We start from the raw sequence: 24,143 nt of genomic DNA on the forward strand, positions 1-24,143 counted from the left end.
GTATTGGTGAAAACAACATATTAATGCATGAAACAACATTATACTTTAACAAACACCCTCCAAGTCAAGAAGAGGACATAGGAAGAGACTGCACTCTGGTTAAGTTTATAAAAGGGGCAAGTTCAATGTAAGATGGTCAACAAAACAGTACCAAAAGGCTCTTCATGAGTTTTCTGAACATTCAGCATGATGCGTTATAATTGATAAGCAGAGGGGAGAACTCCCCAGAGCAAATGAATGTGGTAGGCCTTCTGGATATGTCAAAGGATAAAATGGGATTCCCCAGAAATAGCTAGGTAACCAAACACGAGTTAAACACAGCTGCTTACAATCATTTTCAGCTGATTGTTGGTCATAAAAGGCCATCATTAAGCCTTGAAAGTTAACAAAAAACTGTTTTCAGTGGATCTGGAAAAGGAAATCTGGAAATGTGCTTTATCTTTTCTTTATTATATTTTTTCTTTCTCTTCCACTGTCTCCACACCCTCTACAGTGGGGTATGGGGTAAGCAATAACAAAGGAGAGGCTGGAGAGGAGCAGGAGAAAGTATATTCAAAAAAAAAAGGCACAAGAAAACAAATAATAAAGAACAAAACAACAAAAACTGCGAGCTTTCAACTGCAATTATTTCCCCTATATTTCAGTGAAGCCATTCAGGAAAACAAAATATTACTCATTTTCTCTCCAGAGGTTTTTGAAATGGTTTCAACATTCTTCCTCAGCCTGGCTTTCTCCTGTCTCCAACCATTGTGATGAGTGGTGCCGGAGGAGCCTCTCACCAGAGCAGGAGGTGGGGAACAGGCTATCACACCATCAGAGGACGCATCGCCCAGATTGAGAAATCACCAGGACCAGGCTGAATCCAGCAAGCCTTAGCAGGAATGCACTAGTCAGCCCATCACCTCATCTTTCTGCACTTCAAATTCAGTTTTATCTAGTATGGGATGCATGATATCATATAGACAATACAAACATCTGACAGGCGAAACCTCAAAACCTGAGGAGCTCCTTTGCCCAGGTCAGCCCACTGCAACTCATTCACAAAAGGCTTCTGCATGCATCTTGGCTGGTAGATATCAATGTACTAGTTTAACCCAGGAGAGGGACACAGGGAGTTGCAGGATCTCCCCAGCACATCGCCTGTGTCCAGGGCTTGGGCAGGTTTCCTTGCTGTTGGCCAATGGACACATGCCAGTGAAGAGGGTGCTGGACCTTCTAAAACCATAAAGATGCACTGGCTGATGGAGCCCTGCGAGCACTGATCTGAACAGCTTGTGAACCATTACTATCTAGAAGTGTCAAGAAAGATTAGAACAAACATCAAGCAAGGATGAAATAAACAGCTATTGTATGGGCAGAAATGGATTTTCAGTTTCCACAGTAAATAAAATAATGTGCTGTCTTAGTCAGTGCCCCTGTGATGATACAGTTTGCAGGATTTTTACTGGCAAGCTGCCATACTTACTTTCATTTATCTGCCTCAAAGCACCATTTCAAAAAGTGCAAAAGCATGTTGTTGATAGAGTAGATTGTTTATAGCTGAATTGAGTGTTTCAGAACAACACACATTGTAATAAAGTGGGGGAAGGGACGAGGAAGCCTGCACAGCTGCAGCTTCTTGAATCCTTTGTCAAAAATCAATGCCAGAAAGCTGAGACATATTTGTTCTGTGTCAGGAAACACAATACGCAGCACCCTTGCAGCCCTGCTCCGTGACAAGTGCTAATAAAGGCCAATGGTACCACCAAGACTTCCCCAGCACCTTGCGTGGCACCCCTGGATGGCTGAGCGAGGAATGGCACTGCACTCCCTGGTGGCTCCTTGAAGCCTGTGGACACATCACCCCATGCACCATCACAGTTCTGCTGCTGCACATACACCATGTGGTATCTAAAGTCCATGTCAGAGCGCATGTGGAGAGAGAGGGAAGAAAGGAGAGAGAGAGAAGGGTATTAGAAATAATGCTATAAATAACCCCAAGTTGTTTCAAGAGCAGAGTGAAGCCCTTGTCGCTGGATTTGCAACCTGCCGCTGCTGGAGAGAGGCAAAAAGCCAGGGCAGTTCATTGCAGACAGGAAGTGGTGGCTGAAAGAGAAAGGCGGCTTGTCCCTGTTCACCAGTCTCTCGTGCACTCACCGTCTCTTCAAAAGGAAAAGTGAGTCACACAGACTGGTTCTCCATGCTGAAAAACAGCACGAAAAGCACATGCCTCTGGAGGTTTCCACTGCTAGCAAGGGTTGGTTTCCTCAGCACAAGCAATAAAAGGCTGATGAATGAGGACTTCAGTTCCCCTGATACTATCACATCTAAACAAATATCAGGCTGAAATATATGGCTAGAACTAAGGTAAAAAGAGAACAAGATTCTGTGGGAAGATAACCATAGCTGCTACCCAGGATTAGAGGACATGGGGAGAATGTGAGGATGTCCTCCAGCCTTGCTTGGCCCAGAGAAAAAGCCTCATTCTCCCACCACGCTGGGGGACAGCAACCTCTCTGGTCAGTGTTCCTGCAGCTTACTGGAAATAACAGGGATGGTATTGCCTCCAGCTGGAGGGTACCAAGCCACGGTTGCTGGAGATACACTGCCTTTGTTCCCTCCCTCAGCCCAGCTTCCCAAGCAACCTGCCCCATGGCCCCACACCAGCCAGCACTGCACGGGTTGGCTCTGCCACTTGCTCCCGGCTGCCTCGAGTGCAGGCTGCCCTAGGACAATGCTGTGCTGGGGCACCTCAGCTGAGTGCTGAGTGCTCTCACCTTGCCATTTCCCCCTCGGCTGGCCCAGCCAAATGCCCTCGGGATGTTCATTACAAGCACAGCTCTCCCAGGCACCACAGACTTCCAGGAGATAGTGCGGTGCCTCAGCTCCCTTTGTCAGCCCGAGCCCCTGGAGGCATTCAGAACCCTGAAGAATTGCTTGATCCTTTGCTGAATCAAGCCCTATTAGCATGTTTCCAGGCATTTACAGATGCCATATTTTCTACATTAATATTTAACCCACCAAGTCTTTCAAAGCCCGTCTTTCCAAACCTCAAGTTCCCAGATGCTTTTTAATGCCCTTCTCAATAGTGCAATAAAAGTCTGATATTTTATTACTCCCATGAATTATTATCCTAATTTGTAATTTGCCAGACTTTTTTAAACTTCAAAATCTGCACTGTATTTTCCCACACCAGGAAAAAAAAAAAAAAAGAAGAGAAAAAAAGCTGTGCATGACACATTTTTCACTAACAAGCCGAAGCCTAATATTTAAATAGACAAAATGATTTTTCTGAGAGGGCATACTATCTTTGTCACACTGTCAGCGAGATTGTTTTATGTCACCCCAAATCACATTTAAAGGTTTTCCTAAAATAGAAAGGATAACCTAGAACTGTGCACAAAAGACTGGAAGCAGAATGAAATGGTTACACATTCTTCTGAACTTTGATGTAGTGTAAACTTCCAGGATGGTTTATAGGCACCCTTTTTATTTTAAGAAGTAAGCATCTTGGTTATCTGGAATGCAGATGCTGGGCAAATTCAGAAGCTCTGGAATGCCTGCAAGCTGTGCTCCCTATGCAGTAGACGCCAAAGATAATGGAGCAAAAGACGCTCCAGATCTCATCCTGCACCTACTGAAGTCAACAAGGGCACTTTTACTGACTGAGCTGAGCTGTGGATGAAGCTTCCAAAGGGCACCCTCCTGTCAATAAGCTGAGACCTGACTGAATCCAAACCACCACAAATGAGTTGGGTCAAATAAAAGAAAAGAGAGACACTGAAAGGGGACCTCAAACTTTAGTTACTTACTTTAGTACATTAGTACTCTAGGAATGTCTAAAGACACGAGGCTGTTGGTGCGCTGCTTCTTTTGATTCAGGTTGCGATGAAAGCAGAGCTCTGTACTAAGAACAACTGATTTATCAATGTGAGGATAGAAACCTCCATTTGTCACCCAGTGAGAAATGAGGGTTTAATACTTACAGCTCACAAAAGTGCCTTCCACTGGAATCTCAGTCGTAAGCTCTGGAGAAGCAGAAGTGAAAAACTATTTGCTTTCTTCTTCCTTCAGACCTATTAAAATGAAGGCAGAAAACTTCTGTGGAGCCTGACTGTAATGGCTCAGAGCTGACCACAACTCTGTGCAGAGTGGCATGTTGGCAACTTCACTGGCAAAAGGCCAAAAGCTTTTATTTCTCTGGGTGGAAGCAGGGCATCACACTTCCCATACGTACAGGCTATGTCATCCTGGAGCGAGCAACCTTATCATTCATGAAGAACTTGCAGCATTTGAAGATTATTCAAACACTCAAATCCTGGAACATTTAAACTTATCTATGGCTGGACAAATCTGAGGCAAGCATGTGCCTTGACTGGGAAACCTGGACTGGGGATCGACTGAAAAAGTACCACACTTCCAGTATTGTTTCCTAAGGATCCTTTTCCATTAGTCACAAAATTCACAGCAGAGCTGAGCTCTCCATCTAATGCTCAGTTTTGTCTAGGATCCCTCTCCTGTCATACGTACCTCCTGTTCTCTCATCCCCTTGGCTCCCCTTGGCCTTTCCAGTTGTGATGTAGGATCCTCTTGCCCATCAACTCTTCTACAGTTACTTGGTTTTGAAACTCGAGAAGTAAAAGTGGATTCCAGAGTTAACAGGAGGATCTGCTTCTTCCTATAAATGCTATGTGGAGTTCAAACCTCCTCTGGGAAGAATACATAACTTTTGCAGGTTTCTGATCAGCTCCATACTCCACATAGGACCAGTACTGGAGTTTAGGCTCAGAAGGGAGGAACTTGAACCCCAGAGAGAGAAGCAGAGAAACTCTCTCTGAACTGCCAGGAATTAGTCCTGGTACAAGTTTCAGCATGGGAGCTAGGGTCAGGTCACTGGAATTAATAGCTCTATTAAAGTCAGAATTTGCTTCAGATACAACACCAAGTAATGAACTAATAGTAAAATACAATACATGAACATACAGTTATTATGCTCTAGGCACTGGATTTATTTCCCCCCAGTTCCAATTTATTTTCTATTTGCCCTTCTTTTTTTTCTTTTAAACACCTTTTCTCCAAAGGGATGTTGACAACAACTCTCTATTTTGCTGAATATGCACTTCCTGCCTTTGACTCTGACTGCTTTGACAGCTGGTAAAGTCAATATATGCTCCATCTCATGCAGCCAAGTAGCAGCTACAAGTGGCAGCCACTGATCTCAGAAGAGAGAACTCAAACCCTCTCTTGCATTATTCTTATGGGAGGTTTTTGGAGAGCTTCATCTCAAACCCACAATTTTGTTGAGGCTGAGTCAGCTGAAATGTGCAAATTCCTTTCAGCATTCAGGGACCCACAGTCAGGTTAACACACACAGGAAACAGGCACAGCTACACGACAGGTTGAAACATGCACTGGACAGTACTGCCGCAAACTGTCACATACCTTTCAAAGGTGGTGAGGCAGAACTGTGAAAGCCTGGGAGAAAAGTCAAATATGTTCTTCTAAAGGCCAATGAGAAGGAATTCGGAGAGCTGCTCATGTGTTTTTGAGTGCAGGCAATCATGGCACTCACCCCAGAAGTCCTACCACCAGAACACTGTTACGAGGACCCAGTCAGCTGTGTTGTCATGCTCCCGCTCTCATCCCTTCCATCACCTCCCCAGGCTAATCCAAGACCAGAAACCTGCCTATCTGGAGAGAGGCAAAGCCTTTGTGAGCAAGCACAGGTACAATACGCAAGAGCTCAGCTAAGTACCTAATAACATGTGTATGTGATTGACAGCCTCTGTGTGACGCTTACCCTTCTGCTTGTTTCTCAGGGTTGCAACTTATTAACAGTGTTACCTTCTCTGATAAAATAACATCATGCGTAAACATCAGTGACAGGCATTTATTGTGGACAATGCTTTTAATGAAAGATCGAACATTAATAAGCATAGACCCTGAGAATTAACACAATGAAACACTTGTACTTGGTCACTAAAGAGTACTTCTCACAAAGAAAACCCTCTCCTTTTGTTCCTAAAAAGGTCAAAGTCTTCTCTATTTGACAGAAGAAAAAACACACAGAGTAGAGCATATATAGGCTGCTTTATGTGGCTTAAATTATTTCCATCCATGCGTAAAAAGCATTCCTTTCCAAAGATGCTCACCAAGTTTTTGAACGTGATCTACAACTCCCAGAGACTCTGCTCCTGAAATTATTAGGTTAGCTGCTGAAAGCAGCAATCAAGTTTTACTGTTAATCTTAAAAGCTAATCCTTTTTATTGACTTCCCAGTCAATAAACTTGTAGCTCTGAAACTACTTTCAGGTTTGCTTGAGTAGTAAGAGGGTTTGCGTGTACCTGTGCATGTGTTTGAAGCTGCTAATTTCCCTGCTAAGTTGTGCTTGCAGTTTAAAACTTTAAAGCAGTTTGCTTTGTCTCCTGCCATGGGGTCATACTTCCATGGAAATCAGAACAAGGCTTGAGCTGAAAGGACTAAGGGAGTAAGGTCAGGACCTTCATCTGGTCAAGTTTGTTGAAGGCTGTTAGAAGGAGTGAATCTTCCTGAAGAACAGAAAAGATAAGGAGTTGGGGGGGTAAGTTTTGACCTTTTTTCTTGTAAGAAATCCCATGGATACAGTCCTGTCCCTATTCTTGAATTAAAATCTAACCCAGAGAGCTAAAGAATAGTTAAGCATCACACAGATTTATCACTCTTCAGCTCCAGCCAAAGAAAAGGAAATGAAGGACATGCCAGATGTCTCAGACTACTTCAAGTTGCTGTGAACCAATTTGGCTGTATTTAGCCGTGCACAAGCCCTGCTTACAAGTCTCCTCTTACACCAGCAACCAGCAGTGCGGGACTCCCCAGAAACCCCAGCATCACCTCCAAGCAAGAAGAGGACACAGTACGGGAGAGGAGAAGCAGGTCTGTTCTCAGCTTACGTGCTATGTCGAGCACTAAAATATAAATAGCTCTCTGAGCAGCAGGGAAAATATGAAGGCTTCCTTGGCTTTGTAATTTGTGGTGGGATTTTCTTGTGCAGAGCAAGCTCTGACTGAAGCTCTTCCCACTGGTGGGGGGCATTCAGGCTGCCGCTCAGAGAGCAGCCTTTCCCTCGGCATCAGGATTAATGCTCTTTGTCCATTGCCAGTTTCACAGAGTCTGCCAGAATTGAAATCGTCACCATTCATAGCTGCTGCTCAAGCTCAGCAGAGACCAGCCCCTGGGTTCAAAGGTGCAGGGGGAGATTTTCCCCTCCCTCACTATGCGGGAAGTTTTCTTTCAGGCAAACCCCCTTTCTGAGACCATCTGACAGAGAGGTGCTGTCCAGCCTTCGCTTACACCAGGGGCCCATAAACACCTGAGCACTTCTCCCATCCAGCATGGAGCAGAGGGCAGTGCTCGCTGCCTGCACAACCAGGATGTGCTGCAACTCCCAGCCTCACATTTCTGCTCGGGTTTCAGGTGGGCCAGCTCCCCGCCTGCTCTTAGCATGTACAGCGAGCTTCATGCTCTTAACATTTCCCAGAAATTCAAAGTGACAGAACCGGAGGTATTGCAATCTGGAACTCTTAACTTTCGTAAACTGGTGAGAATACTGGAATGTGCATGTTCCTTATTTAACTGCTCCACCAGCTTTTCTTATACGCTGCTCGGCACAGCCGTTCAGGATACATATTAGACAACTAACATCTGGACTGAATATCTATTAGGACCATATGCTCTACTCAGCTACAGCATCATGTTGGAGATTGGGAAAATCCAAACCAAATGGAGATATCAGAAACTTTCAAGGGTCAAAAATAAAGTCACTTTGGTTTTCCCAGCCCCAGCGAATACGGTATACTGGCCTGTGCTCTATGCCTCGTGCGAAAGTCTCATTGTAGAAATAACCTGACTTAAAAAAGGAAAACCAACTTCAGTATTGTGGTTGAAAACAGATCTATCTTGATGATTTTCCTCCTAGTAAAGTTTTGAGTGAGGCAATGCTTAATGCCTCTGTCTCCTAAATGAGAATGAACAGCAAGAGCCCCAACCTTCACTTTCCTGTCGATACTTTATGATGGTGTTTCCAGTGTGGGTGTGATGGTTTTCAGTTTCGCCCCAATAGGATTCTCCTGGTTTACGGCTGAAAAGGTTATACATGCCCTAAATGTCTGTGCCTGGGAATGCACCGCTTACATAAACAGAAGCAGCACTTAAATGCCATAAAAGCCCCTCGAGGTATCTGACAGCACAGCATGACTGCCTCACTACTGAGTAAGGAACTGAGAGCACGGAGGAGCTAAAATCATTTTGTACATGAAAGGAAGAAGGCAGAAAAGAGTCCCTTTAACCACCTTTAACCAGCTCTGAGGCCTGATCAAGAAAAAAGTATAGACTCCCACAGTCTCACTAATGTCTCATGTAGAAGGGGACACCTTAGTGCTTTTAAAACATTACAGGTAAAGCCCTGAAGCATCAGAGGCCAACAGTGTTCCTTAGGTAGCAGCAGTATTTATACCTACCCAAATTTCCTGTGACCAAGACTTGTCTGGGGCAAGGAGCAGAACTTAATACCATGGCTTCTTGATACTACTGTCACTTCAGATGGATGTGCTCCGGGACAGTGGTGTCTCAAGCCCCATATAAAGGCATTTATTCCAACTTAGCTGGGACACCAGGGGAACTACTGATTTTATCAAAGCAACATCCATACTGTATTTTTTTCAGATCAAAATTGCAACCCTTTAAAATGATCCCAAAATAATTTTGCAAAAGAAACCAATTCAGTTTTCCACTACATTTTTTTTCCTTTTTGTTACAAAATTAAATTAGTCAAAATCCCCATATTTAAAAACCTGACATAAAAAAAAATCCTAAACATCCTTTTTAAACAAATGCTCTTATTTTCTTAATGGTTTAAATGGATGGATCAACACCACAAAGGTGGAGAAAGAGAGTGTGCATAGGACGGATATTTCTGGTCCGGAGGAGGAGAACTGGAAGAGCTGGATGACTAGAGTGTTAGAAATGGGGTGGGATTCAGTAGCATAATGTGCCCAACCATAAGCTGTCAGGAGTCAGAGCACCATTGCTGCTGTGCCTAGGGAGCTCAGCAGCTGAGAATGACAGTGGATGAGAAGGGGCTGGAGGTATTGGCTGGTCACAGGACAAGTGCAAGGCACCAGAATGACCTGCCCTTGAGAAGAGCAGGAGTCTACTGTGGGATATGAAGTAAGGTAATGCTCTCAGAGGTAAAGCAGCAGTAACAGCCCTGTTCAAGGCCAGAGACCATCACCCGTGTTCGGGAAAGTTGAAACAGGGAGAGAGAAACTGCAACCAGAGTGACCAGGGAAGCATGGATCCTTAGGATCTTGGCTGGTTTAGCCCAGCAAAATGGACCGTGATGGTGGCTGCAGGACCATGGGAGTGCAAAAGGAAAAGGAGGAAATAAGGAACTTGCAGAGATATTCTTTTCAATAATTGTGTTGGCAAAAGATAAATAACAAACAGTTACATAGCCATAAATGAACACTAATGTTTTCTTCAGGGTGTTAAACTGAGCTATGGTCTCTCAGACAGAGAAAAAAATGTGAGGCCTAATAATCCTCCCAAAACACTGACATCCCAGTGAAGTCAACAACAAATTCCTGCCCTCCATCCCTGTGTCTGGCTGCCCGCGGATTCAAGCAGATGTTCCTGAACTACTTAGTTTCAGCTCCTTGCTGAAACCTTTTTTTCTCTCTCTCTTCATTTTTTTTTCTTTAAACTCTGAGGTCTAGAGATTTCGTTTTCTTCAGATGAAAGATTAGATTCTGTCAGTTCTGAGTACATATGTGGGCTGATCTGGCCTATGGGCCGTATGTTTGACACCTCTAGTATACTGTGTTATTGTACCCGGGGGAGGTGACGGGGACTTATTTATAGAGACAGTGTCTGTCAAGGGAAGTTGTAAGTGCGATTTGTGTGGGCTAAAATAGGAAGAATATGTACTCTTTTAAGTGGACACTCCCTTGATTTTAGGCATGGTCAGGGCGAGTGCCCTTCATGAATCTTCACAGTTTTCAACTTATTTCTTTTTTGTGGGAAGACACAATATTTTTAGAATCTTCAAGTATATCTTTAAACTTGGAGCAATGACAAGTCCGGGGACTTCTGGGACACTTGAAGCAGATCTAACCTGTCATATCTGTGCTGTGAGCAGCTGCAGACGCCACTGCAGAGCTAGTGCAAATGCTACTCGCTGCAGGGGCACTGCTCAGCACCCAGGCAGCACAAGGGCAACGTGGAGCCACGGCTACAGAGGTTTTGGTTCTCTGGGCCCCCACGACCGCACCGAGCCATCTCTCTCTTGCTGCTCTCCCTTTCCACCACAGAGACATTAAAATGCACACAACGCCCTGCACAAGCCTGATGTTTTGGAAGACCACTTCTTCCAAAATGCCTTAGTATGAAATAAAAAACCACCCTGGGTTAAGGAGGAGAAAAACATCTCCTGTTGACTTCATGACAGGCGATTGGGGTCTTCACCCTGTCTCACTGAATCTGTTCCTTCTCTAGTGCAAATTATTTAAGAAAGAAAGTTTCCTGATATTAGCATTTCACACATCACCGCGCGCATTGCTGGTGCTTGAGAAACAGCCAACAAAAATAGCTTCCTTGCAGGGTTTAAGTACATAAGATTTAAAGTAGCCAATGAAGTTTTCAGGCTCCTAACACTTCAAACAGAAGAACTACAACAGTAAGCATACAGCTTAAAAACTTTAATCAAACACACTAGTTCACAGCAAGAGCAAGTAGATAAACAGATGCAAGATTTCTAGACCAAGTCGTTCTCACATATGGTAACACCATCCTCTCTTAGGGGAAAGCAATGATGGCAAACAATGAAAATGCCCTTATTTAAAAGAATTCCTTCTTATGTCCAAACTGTCATCTCTGTTTAATCTCAAATTCACAAAAAAGAAAAACCAAACAATCCCCTTGGTTAGGAGTCTGCTGATACTTTAGGTTTAAAAAAGAAACAAACCTAAACCCCCCACATCTTCCCCCCACACCCCACCCCCAATTTCCTGGAGCTGCTGCTATGTAAGTTCAGGTGAGAGAAACCACTTGAGAAGGTTGTCTCAGATTATGGTTTCTAATAGAGCACACTGGGACAGCATCCTTAAAGGTGGGGTCCAGGCTGTGTTAGTCCATTGCTACAGGTCACTAATGTTTCACCAGCAGCTGGCAACAGAGCTGGGACCTCCCACAGCCTCTGCATGGCAACCACGGGACAGAACTGGCCTGCTTGTACTCAAATTTCCTTTATGGCTCCTTGCATTTAATGAAAAGGTTTTTTGCTTCCTCTGGTCTGGATTGGACATGGCTCATGATCTTGGTGATGTAAAAGCCAATAATTCACCTCACGAGTCAGCCCTGCATTTCCTATGTCCATTTATTATATTAAATTCCAGCTGTTACCAATCATTCATATACTCTCTCTTGTGTGTACACATCCACATACACCAAAACAGTAATGTCAATTGAAAGGTAGGACTCTTTGGGTTACCCACCTACCAGCCAGGTTATGAAGTACTGTTTTTCAACCAAAATGAAAGCTGTGAAATCAGCAAAATAACGGGCTGGTTTCTTAGGTACACACAGCAGCACAGCACCACTGGGTGGGGTGAGACTGCTCTCTCACAGCTGGTGAAAGTCTGTTCTACTTAGTCCCCCTTTTCTCAGGATTAAATGCATGCAGCAGAGGACTCTGCAGCAAGGAAAAGCTGTCACTCAGAGGGCAGGTCCAGGGCTGCAGCAGTAGTGCTAGAGGTGACAGTAGCAATGTACCTGCGCTCAGTAATGCTTGTTTCAGCTCATTTTGGACCAGCTCCTCATGCACAGGCTGAAGAGGCAGATTTAAGACTGGTTTTAACTTGTAGACTTCGCAAGAGGGGACACGTAACTTGTCCTGTTCCCTAGAAAACAGGGATTCACTCAGTGGTGGTGAAGTTACGAAAAGCCTGCTCCCCAGTGCATTTTGACTGTCTTATACCCCACGTTTTGACCACTTAGAACTAAAACTAGTCATATCTGGGTTTAACTTACCGGTGCCATTTGCAGGCAGGATCATACCCTGAACTGTTTCAAACTGGCATAGCCATATTGGCCCTGAGGATGGATCAATCTGGACACCCCAGCTCCTCAAGGGTCTGTCCCCTGATGCTGTACCTATGGGGCAGTTGGAAATGTCCGTGCCAGTGCATACAAAGTACTTGCAGAGCACATTATCTGGACAATCACGCAGCTCTTCAGGCATCAGATTAGGAACAACTAAACCCAAAGCCCCTCCTGAAACTGAAACAATATCAGCTTTGAGCAAACAGTTGTCCTAAATGAAAATTCATCCCCTGCTAAATTTAACCAGGTTGCATGACAGCACATATGTGTTGATTTCAGAGAGGTTTCTGAGGCATGAGGGAGATCATAAATAGGCCCTAACATCTGAGAAAATTAGACAGAAAACACAGCTTAGCTTTCCGTTACACTTTTGTTTAGAATTCAGCTCAGTATCTGTTCTTCCTTAAGTGTCCTGGCACACAGCTTAATTATTAGCAGGGTTTCCTTTGGAGGGAATAGGAAGTGGAAAAGGTTATTTTTATTTCATTGTCATACCCAAATTAATGGGAAAAAATATTTGCAGTGAGAGTTTTTAACTTCTGCACACTGTGAACCTGGCTGCTGGCTCACCAAGTATCATAAACACCCCATGTATGTGTTCTTGCTTGGTGTCAGGCAGCCACCACCAGCACTGTCAGGTTAATCATCTCACATGTGAATAATCACCCAAACAAAGTGAATGGTGGACGACACAAAGCCGAAGACACAGCTTTTCTAACCATGGACTTAAGTCAGGTAAGACCAGGATAGCTGGGCTGTGGTGAGGCTGCAATGTCTTCACGCAGCACTGCTGACAGAAGAGCAGAACTTGCCCTCAGGTTGCAGGCTTCATCTCTACATCTTACAGCAAATAGAAACAGAGATGGAGGAAAATTATTGTAAGAGCGGACTGAAAGAGGCTTTGTATCTATCTCAGAGTGAAGAAGCAGCTGATGTCAGACTGCCTGGCTGCATGCTCTGGTCTCTGAGCACTAAAACCCAAAGCCACAGTGCAATATTGTATGGCTTCAACATGAGCTTCGCTACACGCAAATTGGATGTACCACTGTCAATGCTGGACATGCCCTTAGGAGATGGGAGCAAAGATGAGAAGGTGCGGGGAACAGCATAAAGCTACTAGCAGGTCTCTATCAAGACAGTGACTTAAGGCAGTGATGTTTGCATCCAGTGATGCAGTTCTCTTCCCATTCCTTTCCCCTGCTTGGTGTCTGGGCTCTGAGCAAACAACCAGAGGCGTCACCACAGGGAAGGTCCTGAAGTGCACAGCTCACAGGGGTGCTGACAGCGCCCTTCACCAGCTGCCCCCTGGCCTGGAGAGCACATAGACACCCACAAGACGGAGGCTTCATTTCATCCATTTCCTAGCATTGTCCAGCAGGGCAAACATCCAGCTGGGCACAGAGCAAAGAGGTTATTTGCAGTGAATACTAACCTGTTTCAGGTAAAGTTATTTATCTGACCTTTTTTCTGAAATTGAGCAAGAGGATGACGAAAAGAGCTATTTCAAGAGCAATTGCAGCACACTGGTTTCATATCTGTGATTTCCCCTGAATGTACTAAATTGTTTGAGAATAGGAAGCACTGTGAAATCTTTGACATCTACAAGTTTGCTTTTCCTCAAACCTAAATGAAGGAAAATCTCTAAAAAACTTTCAAAGTCAAAACTGCATTCCCCATAAATGAGTAATTATCATGATTTGAAAATGTGTGTCTGATTCACAGATCATACCCCCGCTTCTTGTCGTATTTCTGTAGAAAGTAATGACGCAGGAGGGAAATGCTGCCCTGCGCATTGCCTCTCCTTGCGCAGCAGGTTTGAAGAAGCCAGGAGAAGGCGACGCATCTGAAGCCAGCCCCTCTCAGGAGCAGAGCAGAGCATCAGCACCGGCACACAGCTCCTTCCTCTCCTCTCTGTCTCACTTAGCATTCATCTACCCTTGGCAGGTACTTAGTGTTTTCCTCCTACCCAGGATACATAAAAGCAAGGACTAATCAAGTAAATAGTAGTATTAAGTAAATGTTAATGTAAAATAACATCACTGACCTTGTCACTGTGTAAATCTCTCAACTCAAAGTTGAACTACATTTACTTCAAAATGTTGTCAAACATTGTTTTAACTGAAAAAAACATGCTCTCATCCACTCAGGAGGAGCACACCAAGGCTTATAAAGCTCTCTCACAGTCAGCATCAAACAGAAAGGGGCTGTAACTTTTCGCTAGGATAGACTGCGTGTCCCGTCTCAATTCCTTCATTCTAAGATTCTCAGATTTAAAGCTGTTGTTCTCAAAAAAGCACTTGAATTGTTTAGAAATCATTAAATAAAGTAAGCAGAAGACATAGTATTTCATTTAGAGTGTTGGCAACTTGATTCTTTTTCTGTATTTTAGACACGAGTAACCTGTGTTTTGTTTTCCCCAGCCCAGAAGTTGTCAGCAGTGGTACCCTGGGGATCCTAAATGCCATACACGCACAGATGAACCCTCTGGATGCCCAGCACAAGAGATTTTCCATATTTTGAGAGTACCACTTGGAAAGCTTTGGGTTTACATGGAAATGCTATAAAACTGGAGGAGTGAGGCTGAATACAAGTGCTCTGTTTTCCTGGGGATTTTGATGTCTCTTTGGTCCTGCTCTCAAGCTCTCTGGAGGAACATACAGGTCCTCTAGGTGCTGGACACCATGGCTAAATCCTAAGGCATGAGGGGTGCATGAGGAGGTGAGGGAGGCAGCAAGATGAAGAACAAGGTTTAAAAGTGCGGCCTGAGAAGGAAAGTAAAAGAAAGGATGGGCAGGGGATGGCATGGAGGTCTGAGATGAATGAAGGAAGGACATCTGTGGAGGCAGCTGATGCCAGTGCATGATGCCTTGCATGCCCTGTCCCTTGGCTTTCCTTGTCAGAGGAACATGATGATTGTGTTGGTGAGTCTCTCAAACTGTGTAAAAAAGCTTTTATTTTACATGTCGTGCTAGAACTGAAATTACTGAACTTTTATATATGAATTACTGGCTAATTTTCTTGGGGTAGCAGGGTTATTTTTTTTTCTTTTACATATACAAATATTTTAAAGCTTTTCTTTCTGTGTATAAACTACATTTTCGTATCAGCTCATCAGCTCAAAGAAAGTTTCATTTGATATATGAACACAAATACCTGTGCTTACTATCATAGTTGCTAAATCCCACAGAAAACCTTGAAAAAGGTGCACCTTTGAGGATGTAGCAAGACTAACAACCTAAGTCCATGCAGGAGTATGTTTGGATTATGCACAAATAGAGCATAAAGTTAAACTGTGCTAGAATGAAAACCTCACTGTTTGGGAATATGAAATTTCCCCATCTGTTTCCATCAGACATGGCTGAGTGGATGCTCCAGCATCCCCAAAGGAATGTCTATGTTAGGGGGACAATGTTTTCTACTCAAAGCTTCCAAATAGTCAGATTTTAAAATTTAATTGAATTTCATTTTCTTAAGGAAAAGTCCAAGTCACACAAGGACCCACCAAAAAAAGAGCTGAAACAGTTTGGATGGGAAAAAAAAGAAGTCAGAATCCCACAGATATCATGGAATCATGCTGACTCGTGTTTCCAGACTTTCCTAGAAACGTCCAGCTGCTAACGAGAAGATCTGGCCAGTCTCTTCCAGGATACTCAGGGTTCAAACTCCCCGCTAATGTGTAAGCAATATTTACTCAATGCACTTCATCCCTTAAACTAAGATACTGCTCTTGGAAAAGAAACATGAAACAAGTCTAAAGGGAGTGGTCTCCATCTCCTTAGGCTTCTATGCAAGGACATACAAAAATAAGAACTTACACCTCCCCTGGGGCAAAATATCAGTTTACCCCAAGAAAACAAATATGTCTTCCATGCAATATAATTACAGGTCAGCTGAGAAACTTGGAATGAAGGAAAGCAGATCCATACATTGGCAAATTCACGCAGTCCCTTGGCTTTGAGGGATGCCAACAAATCCATTACTGCGATAGTATTTTGTACTGACGGAGTCCTACTTCAGAATTTACAGGCTTAATATAAGGAACTTCGGCTGGAAAGGAAAGAAGTTCCCCTCCCATTCACTATTTTCCAATGGAAAAGCATTTTTCCCAAGTGAAAAGTAAATTGCTGAGAAAATGCAATTGAAATTATTAAAATTGCTGAAGGTTTTCCCCTTAATTTTGTTCCCATCCATCTCCCCCCCAAATTCCCACGATAGCCAATGTCAGAAGATTTCACTTACTCTTGAATTCCTCCTCCCAAATCATAAATATTTATCACGTGAATGGTGTCCTTACAAGTCTCTCACATTTGTGAAAGAAAGCAGTTTGCTGCAGGATTTGACCTTGAAAATCTTCCCCAGCCTCATTGACAGGAGCCAATGTTATTTTTCCCTTTTAATAGCCTTGGAAACTTATGCCAGACAGACAGAACAGCCAGACAGACCACACGCAGAGTATTAAAAACAGTTAAGGGTGTGTGATTTTGGTATAGGGAGATAATGGCCACTATAGGGCAAATGGAAGGTGGTACGGTGAAAGGGGGTTTGTTCATTAATAATGAAAGGACATTGGAACATAGTTAATTCAACATAAAAAGCCAACTTCTTCAGCTAGAAAATGCAATCGATTGTCTGAAGTAATGGAGGAATTAGAAAACATGTCCAACCTTTACGCTTTGGACTCCTAAGTAGCTATTAGACTTCAATGTTGGAAAAAACACCACAGTGATGCCTAAAAGCAAGAGGGTAGATTGTATGAACTGTCACCATCAATTCCACAACCCCCTGTACTGAAGTAACTGAAGTGCCCTAGCCTCCCAGGGCAGACCCCTGCCATAAACGCTTACTGTCCAATGCACATGGATAAATACCAAGCTTTGGTCTATGATGGACACTTGAACACTGAAGAAGCAGCACAGCCCAAGACAGAATGGACCAGGAAGCGAGAGGCGATGCTGCTTTGGCCAGCTATGCTGTGAGAAGCAGGAGGAGGCATTTTGTTTCCCTGCATCTGTGTTTTCCTCCTCCGTATCTTCTGTTGGATCTGTAAGAGTGCCCAGTCACGGGGCTTGCAGCAAGGACCTGACTCACATCCAGCCCTCGAGGCAGGCATAGTAGGAGCAGAATTTGCATACACAGCTGCACTGCACCCTGAGCACTGTCACCTTGCGCTTGTCCCTTGGGCTATCACTGATCTTTTAAAACCCAAACAAACTCAACATGAAAATCAATGAAACTTAGGGCAGCCAAAGAGAGCAGGAATCTCAGCCAGCTGACTGAAGTGGGCTTGCTCTTGCTTTTACTGAGAAGAGATGATTTCCAAGAGTTTCAATGAGCGTTGGATTATCAGTCAAGGAAGAATCTGACTCCCATGTTAAATTAATGCTAGGCAGTGCACAGACCTTGTACAAAGATATCAACAGAGGGGGCTGCACAGTCAGAGAAACCTCCCTGAGAAGCTACCTTGCCAAGACCAGAGAATATGCATAAACACCTCAGGATGTGCCTTGATGCTTGTGGCACAGAAAGAATCTCTAGGTCCATATGATTGCTGTGGCCCACTAAATTTATCAACCAAGAAAAGAGAAACTCATCAAGTCTTGCAGAAAAGAAGATCTGGTCCTGTCACCAAGGAAGATGACCTGGTCAGAAAACCCATTGCCTGCCCCTTCTTTATGAGTCTCGCCTCCTGCCCCTTTATCTTCCAATAGATGTTTTGATAAAAATGAGGAAAAAAAAGATGGTTTTGTGAGAAATTTCCTTGGTTTCTGAAGGCTGTATGGTGAAACACAGTGATGTTGTGACCAAGTTTCCTCCATCGCCTCACTTCTCTGACACACAATAGAGTCCCATTCTGGTTGGAGAAAGTGATTACTCATGGTATCTCTGTCAAAGGAGCATGCCCATTGAAAAATGGGGTTTGGAAAACTCACTTGTTTTCCACTGTGTTTCAAAAGACCACTTACTGAAAAAGCCTCTCTATTCGAAATCCTTGTTTAAGATCAGGAGCCTTGTCTGAACTCAGCAGCATCTCAGCATCACTGAAAGAGGGGACAGTTCCCCAAGGATGATTTGGGCTTCTTATCACTTCTTCCATTTGCCTTCCCCAGACTACCACATCATCTCAATCACACCCCAGAAACTAACCTGAATACAAGCTACTAAATCAGATCAGCAGCCAGCTATGCATGGAAGTCCTATCCCAGGGAACAAAGAAACATAAAAAAAAAAAGGGGGGGGCCTTAAATATTCTTCAGGAATGCAAAAAATGAGCTTCTATCACAAAGCAAAAGAAATATTTTCCATCACCACAGTGAAATATTTATTAATAGCAGACACTAAATAATCTAGTACAGACTTGCTCTCCAGAGTGCAGATTTTAGCAGGAGTCTCCGAGAACCAAAGCCCATTTAATTGTAATGAATAATAGCACCGATTTCCTGTATTTGGGCTCATATTTTGCAAAAAGTGTTAGCAAGTAAACATGGATATTCCCAAGACTGTGAATATTTACTTAAGTTCTATTTTGATGTTTCTTGTTCTGAATATTACTCTATGAATTATTAAATTGCAGCCGATTTTCGTAAGAATGACTTTTTTTGTTTGCAAAAATTGCTGCTTTCTTCCACCTGAAGCTAAATCCACTACACATGGAGACAACTAGAGGCAATATATTCCTGAAAAGGATCATAAGATCTGAGCCAAAGTATGTATCGGATGAAAACCAGAAATGATGCTTTTGTTCGAGTGTCAAACACACATACAAATACATACTTCATACAAATGAGGATTTTTACCAAATGGCTTACTACTATTACAAGTTCATAGGTGGAAATGGGTTTAGTTGAGCACATGCTACTGACCAAGCATTTTCACTTCATTTACATCTCGTGTCTCTGACCAGAAATAGGCAAAGAATCCATATCCCAAATGCAGAGTGTAGGGAACAGAGGAGTCTGGAGAGGAGAAACCAAGTGCTCTCCATGCAAGTGTCACTGCACTGGGAGGGGAAGCCCTGTCCCAAGGTGCCACATGGCACCAAAGAGCCCATTTCATGCTGGGTGGTGGAGGGGAGCCAAGAACATATGCCCAGGTGGAAGCCAATGCCCTGCACTAAATCACCAACTTCTGTTTGCCGTGCTTGCTTAAAACTCTCCCACTCTTTCCTGTGACACTGGACACTGCTGGGAGCAGTGACTTCTCCCTGTGGGGTTGTATGAGACCTAGTAAAATGATCATGACCTCACAAGAGTTTCATCTGTGTACATCTTCTCCATGGAGATGAGAGGTGCTCATGTCACAGCAGTGTTATTAGCAAAGAGTCGGATAAAGAGCAGACCTCCAGCAACTGAATTCTCTGGGGGCAAAGAAAGGGGATACCTTTAAACTTACATAACAAAAGTACCATCTACTGTAAGCATTAAATGATGGTCCCACAGAGGTGTAAAAATGCAGAGGAATATTTAACATCAACACAATTTCACAGAGCCAGCTACCCGCACTCCTGCTCCCAGAACCATCCTACAATCATCACACAGGCACAGTGGAAATACCTTTTACTCCTGTAGGAAACATTTTTCTAATACTGAGACCACATAGGGAAAGGAGAAAAGAAGATACACGTGTCTACAGCTGAAATTTCTCCACGCCAGGCTTACTGTTCAGGCCTGTGGGCTCGTACTGCTGCTGACAAGTGGTCAAGACTTTGCTGCTGTTTTCACGGCAATTTGCATGGCATGGCTCAGTGTTTCATGATTTATTTTATCCAAAAATGACACCATATTTGACATGTACCAAGTGACAGCAGCAAACTTATTTAACCACTCTAGTGCTGGGAAGCTTAGGCGAGGCTCAAAGGTACCTTACAATTGTCCTGCTTATTTTAACACACCATACACAAAGCTGCAGATCAGCCTGACAGCATGGAGAAGCCTCTGATTAGACAGCAAACTTCACTTTCTGTCCTTTTTAAGTGTAACATTTTCATTCTCACACATGTGCATGCTCATTTGGGAAGCATCTGACTAGTTCTGGCATCAGATTTGGACACCTTAATGTGTGCATCTTCCTCACAGTCTCATAGCACTGAATAACACATGAAGCTGCATTTGTCTAGAGGTCTGCTCAGCTCAGCCTGGGCGGGTGAAGAGGCAGATATTTATTTACACTGCTCCCAAGAGGGGTGAGATCCGAGCGGGCTGGTGCAGGGTGTGCAGTCCCTGACTGCAAGCTGAGCCACTGGTTTCAGCGCAAGCCCTCAAAGAGCAAGGCACTGCTCAGCTGGAGCTGATGCTGGTCCTTGTCTTCCTGCCTTGTATAGGTCTTTGCTGTTAGGAACAACCAGAGAGCTGCCCTTTGCTAGCACGTCTCACCTGCTATCTACAAAGCAGTTGTATTTAGAACAATAAACCACGGTACCTATGTAATATTTGTCAGCAAATACTGGCTTTCGGTGAAAAGTGCTAGTGATAAGCACAAGTTCATTTGGTAAACCATGTCCTGTCTAGCAAGAATCCCAAACCCTTCCTGCAGAGGAAAACCATTCTTAGGGTTAGCTTAGGGTTAGGCCTGCATAGCCTTCTCTCTCCCTTACAGCAATATACTCTGTGAGAGGTAATGGGAGTAGAGCGATAGCTAGGTCATTCCTACAAAACAGAATAGATTTTGCATGGAAAATCCCATCATTTTCTTGTATAAACAAGTCCAAAATGCATTTATAGGATAGGTTTGGGTTTTTTCAGCTTGCAAGAGGGTTTAAATTTTTTTCCTCGCCACACGAACTGCCAACTAAACTGAGAAGCAGAAATCCTAAATAAAAGTTTAAAACCAACCACCAACTGTTTAGAAACCAAAAAAGAAACTCTACTAGGAAATCAGCCCTTTTAAGATGGCGTACCAGTAAGATGCCAGGGACAGGTCACTTGGTTGTCTCATTGGAATAACCACGTTTTAGGTTTTCAGAGTAAAATATATGAGGGTGGGCAGCCGAGAGGGCTCAGATTTTAACACAAAGGGTAATCTGGTCTGGCACAGTCTGGTCACTGCAGCAGTGCATCTGAAGGTTAGGTTTTATGTTTATTAGCACCATCCAGATGGCGTTTTATGTCCTTAATAACTTTGTCCCTGACTAAGCCGTGAACCTACTGTTTGACAAACACTGTAGGAAATACCCATCAGCAGAAAAGCCATTTTGTAATGAGGGGTAGAGCCTGTATGTTTAAGATGACTACAATTTACTTCTATGTACCTGTCACCTTTCGCTGTGTACACTTAACATTGTAAAGTACTTTAAACAGTTGTCATTAAGCTAAGGGGTCTGGACAAAAGCCTGGGAGCCCTCTAGATTCTTGCAGCATGCTTCTGAGCTCCTCCCCAGCCCCTTTATGTATTTGGCCTCACCGAGGAAGGAGGGCTGAGGCTTTGGCAGGGCTCTGGGGCTGGCTCCCATCTCCCCCATATGCCTCATGACATGCTGGAAAATTCACATCAAGAATGTTGAACTGGGGAAAACCCACCTTTCTCACAAAGCTGTTACAACAATTCGATTATCTCCACTGACAGAGCACCTTGCAATCCCCAAGAGGAACAGGTTCTGTACTTCATTAGCAAAGTTATCTCCAACATGTTGTCCCAAACACCGTATGTCTTACAGAATCTCTAGAATTTACTGTATTTTGATAGCAAAGAAGAAAGCTTCACTTCTAATTAGTGGGACTTGCAACTTTCTGTGGGGAAAGAAATATTTTAGTTTCCATTTGTTAAAATGAAAGGACTGCTGACAGTTAGTTTAGCAAGACCATCCTTGCTGCATAGGACATCTCAGCAGCCCAGTGGTTTCTTTCAGCACCTCAGAGGTGCAAAATTTTTTCCACTTTCAATCTAAACTGAAAAATGTTTGATTTCTTCCTAGCTGCAAAATACATGGTCAAGACATTCCTCCAAAATGAGCAAAAGATATTGCACATTTGCAGACGGCAAAGGCCTGAGCACAGCCCATGCCAGGAGCTGGGGTGGGCAGGGAGACTGCTGAGTGCAGCCACATGCACAGCTCCCCTTGTGATGTTCAGGGAGGCTTGTACAGTCGTGTGATTTCATACCCAGGCAGCCTCATGTGCAGATGCCTACATGACATTTAAAAACTGAGCTGTGGCCAGCTATCATATACTGATCAAATGTATGGGCTAGAAAATAATGAGTTTAAACAATCCAGGAGACTCTACATAGATGTCCAGCTGGTTTACTGAACTGATTTAAGCTTAATTTGTTCACCCTCACGATTCAGACAAGGCCAGAATGAATGTTAGCAGCACTTTCGGTGTTCCATGACACAATTTACCTCGAATTACAGCAACTGGGAAAAAACCTTGTGCTCAGGGAAGGATGTATGTATCGCTGTTGAAGCAGGCACTGGCAGTAGTGACATCAGCATGTTTTTTTAAGCATACGTTCGTCTTTTGCAGGGATATTTTGAGACCCTAAAAATGTCACTACAGAACTGTCCCAGTTTTTGATTTTGAAAATGTCACCTGTGTCATCGTTGGAACTGGGCTGTTATTTCCAGAACTAACCATTTGGGGAATGGTTTACGCGAAACTGAAACCTTAGCACCAGCTCTGCAGCGAAAGGGAGAAGGCAAAAGTGCTGGCGCTCGCACTGGCGCTGGAGTCATCCAGGAATTGGCTGGCTTACCTCAGGCCAGCCTTTCCCTTGCCAGAATTCAGAAATTCACATTTCTTTTCAAATTTGCTGTTTTCTTGAGGCATTCATTTTGAACGTGACCAGCTGTTCTCAGAACAGGGATCTGGAGCCATATTCTATATTTTTAGAGCAGGCATCTTTCCTGTTAAACAGAAAGATGAGAAACTCCAAATTAGAATATGGTTAGGAGGAACAGAAGAAAATTCACAAGTGCAAAGCTGCTGCTGTTCACCCAAAAGGCTCCCAACAAAGATGCAGAGCGACTTTCTTGGTAATCCACAACAGTTTACCTGAAACAGGAGCAGAAAAGAAGCCAAGGCAACCACACAGCAAAAAGCAGCTCACCAGGAGCCCCAGGGTTTGGTGCCACAATCAGCTGAAGGCACCAAAAGGAGCAGCCCCACCTCTGGTACAGGCTCCTGCTCCTCCCTTGGGCCAGCACCAACACTGACACAACTGTCTCAGGGACTAGATCAAGGATCTCATCAAGCTACAGACTAATCTGGCAAAAAAAATAATCCAGTTTTGGATGGAGCGAGTCTCTCAGCTGCTTCACGGTGTGCACGCTGGTGCTGTCACAATGACTGGGATGGAGAGTAGGACTAGCAGTTTTGGCAGTGAAGTGACAGCAAATGTGCAATCTGAGTAAAATTACCATGCATTTCCAATAACACTGGAAATAATGAAGCCAAAGCTCACAGGGTCCTTGGGCTGTGAGCTGCTAGACAAGTGTTATAGGTACACAGGTGGTACAGCACAGGTTCACCAGGCATGCTCATCCTCTGATACCTGGTAACATTCATGTTCATGCCACATCCTTTCCATCTGTCAAAACTGACAGAGCCTTTCTGCTCTAACCAACCACATATATTCCTAAAACTTCAGGAAATTAATTATCCTTGATAATTAATTTCTTCAGCCAATTTGGTTGAGGACAGCCATCAGCTTCCACTGCCTTTGAATGTGGTAAAATTTAAACAAAATAACATTGCTAAGCAATCCCATATCCTTCACAAGTCATTTGAGAGAAGAACCAAAACAGCACAAAAAACCCCCAACCCATCAACACTAAGCTTAAGGGAAATTTATTTAGAAGACCACACCTGGGGCACTGTCTCTATAATGTCTTTGCCTTGAGTGGTCGCTTCCCTCAAGAGGTCCCCAGCCCCTTTGGAGATCAGCAATTTTGTGCTGTTTTACAGGTGGGAAGCTGAAGAACAAAGGAAGAAGACATGGTGTGAATTTAGCGATCAGTAGAAGATCAAGTCGGTTTACTTACCCACTAGGTAGTGCCACTTCTTTTTAGTTTATTTCTATGTTGCCATCTTAGATA

The sequence above is a fragment of the Pezoporus wallicus genome, unplaced genomic scaffold (genome assembly GCF_028554395.1).
Source record: "Pezoporus wallicus isolate ANWC-B61680 ecotype Strahan unplaced genomic scaffold, APGP_CSIRO_Pwel_v1 contig_4710, whole genome shotgun sequence".
Classification (NCBI taxonomy): Eukaryota; Metazoa; Chordata; class Aves; order Psittaciformes; family Psittacidae; genus Pezoporus; species Pezoporus wallicus.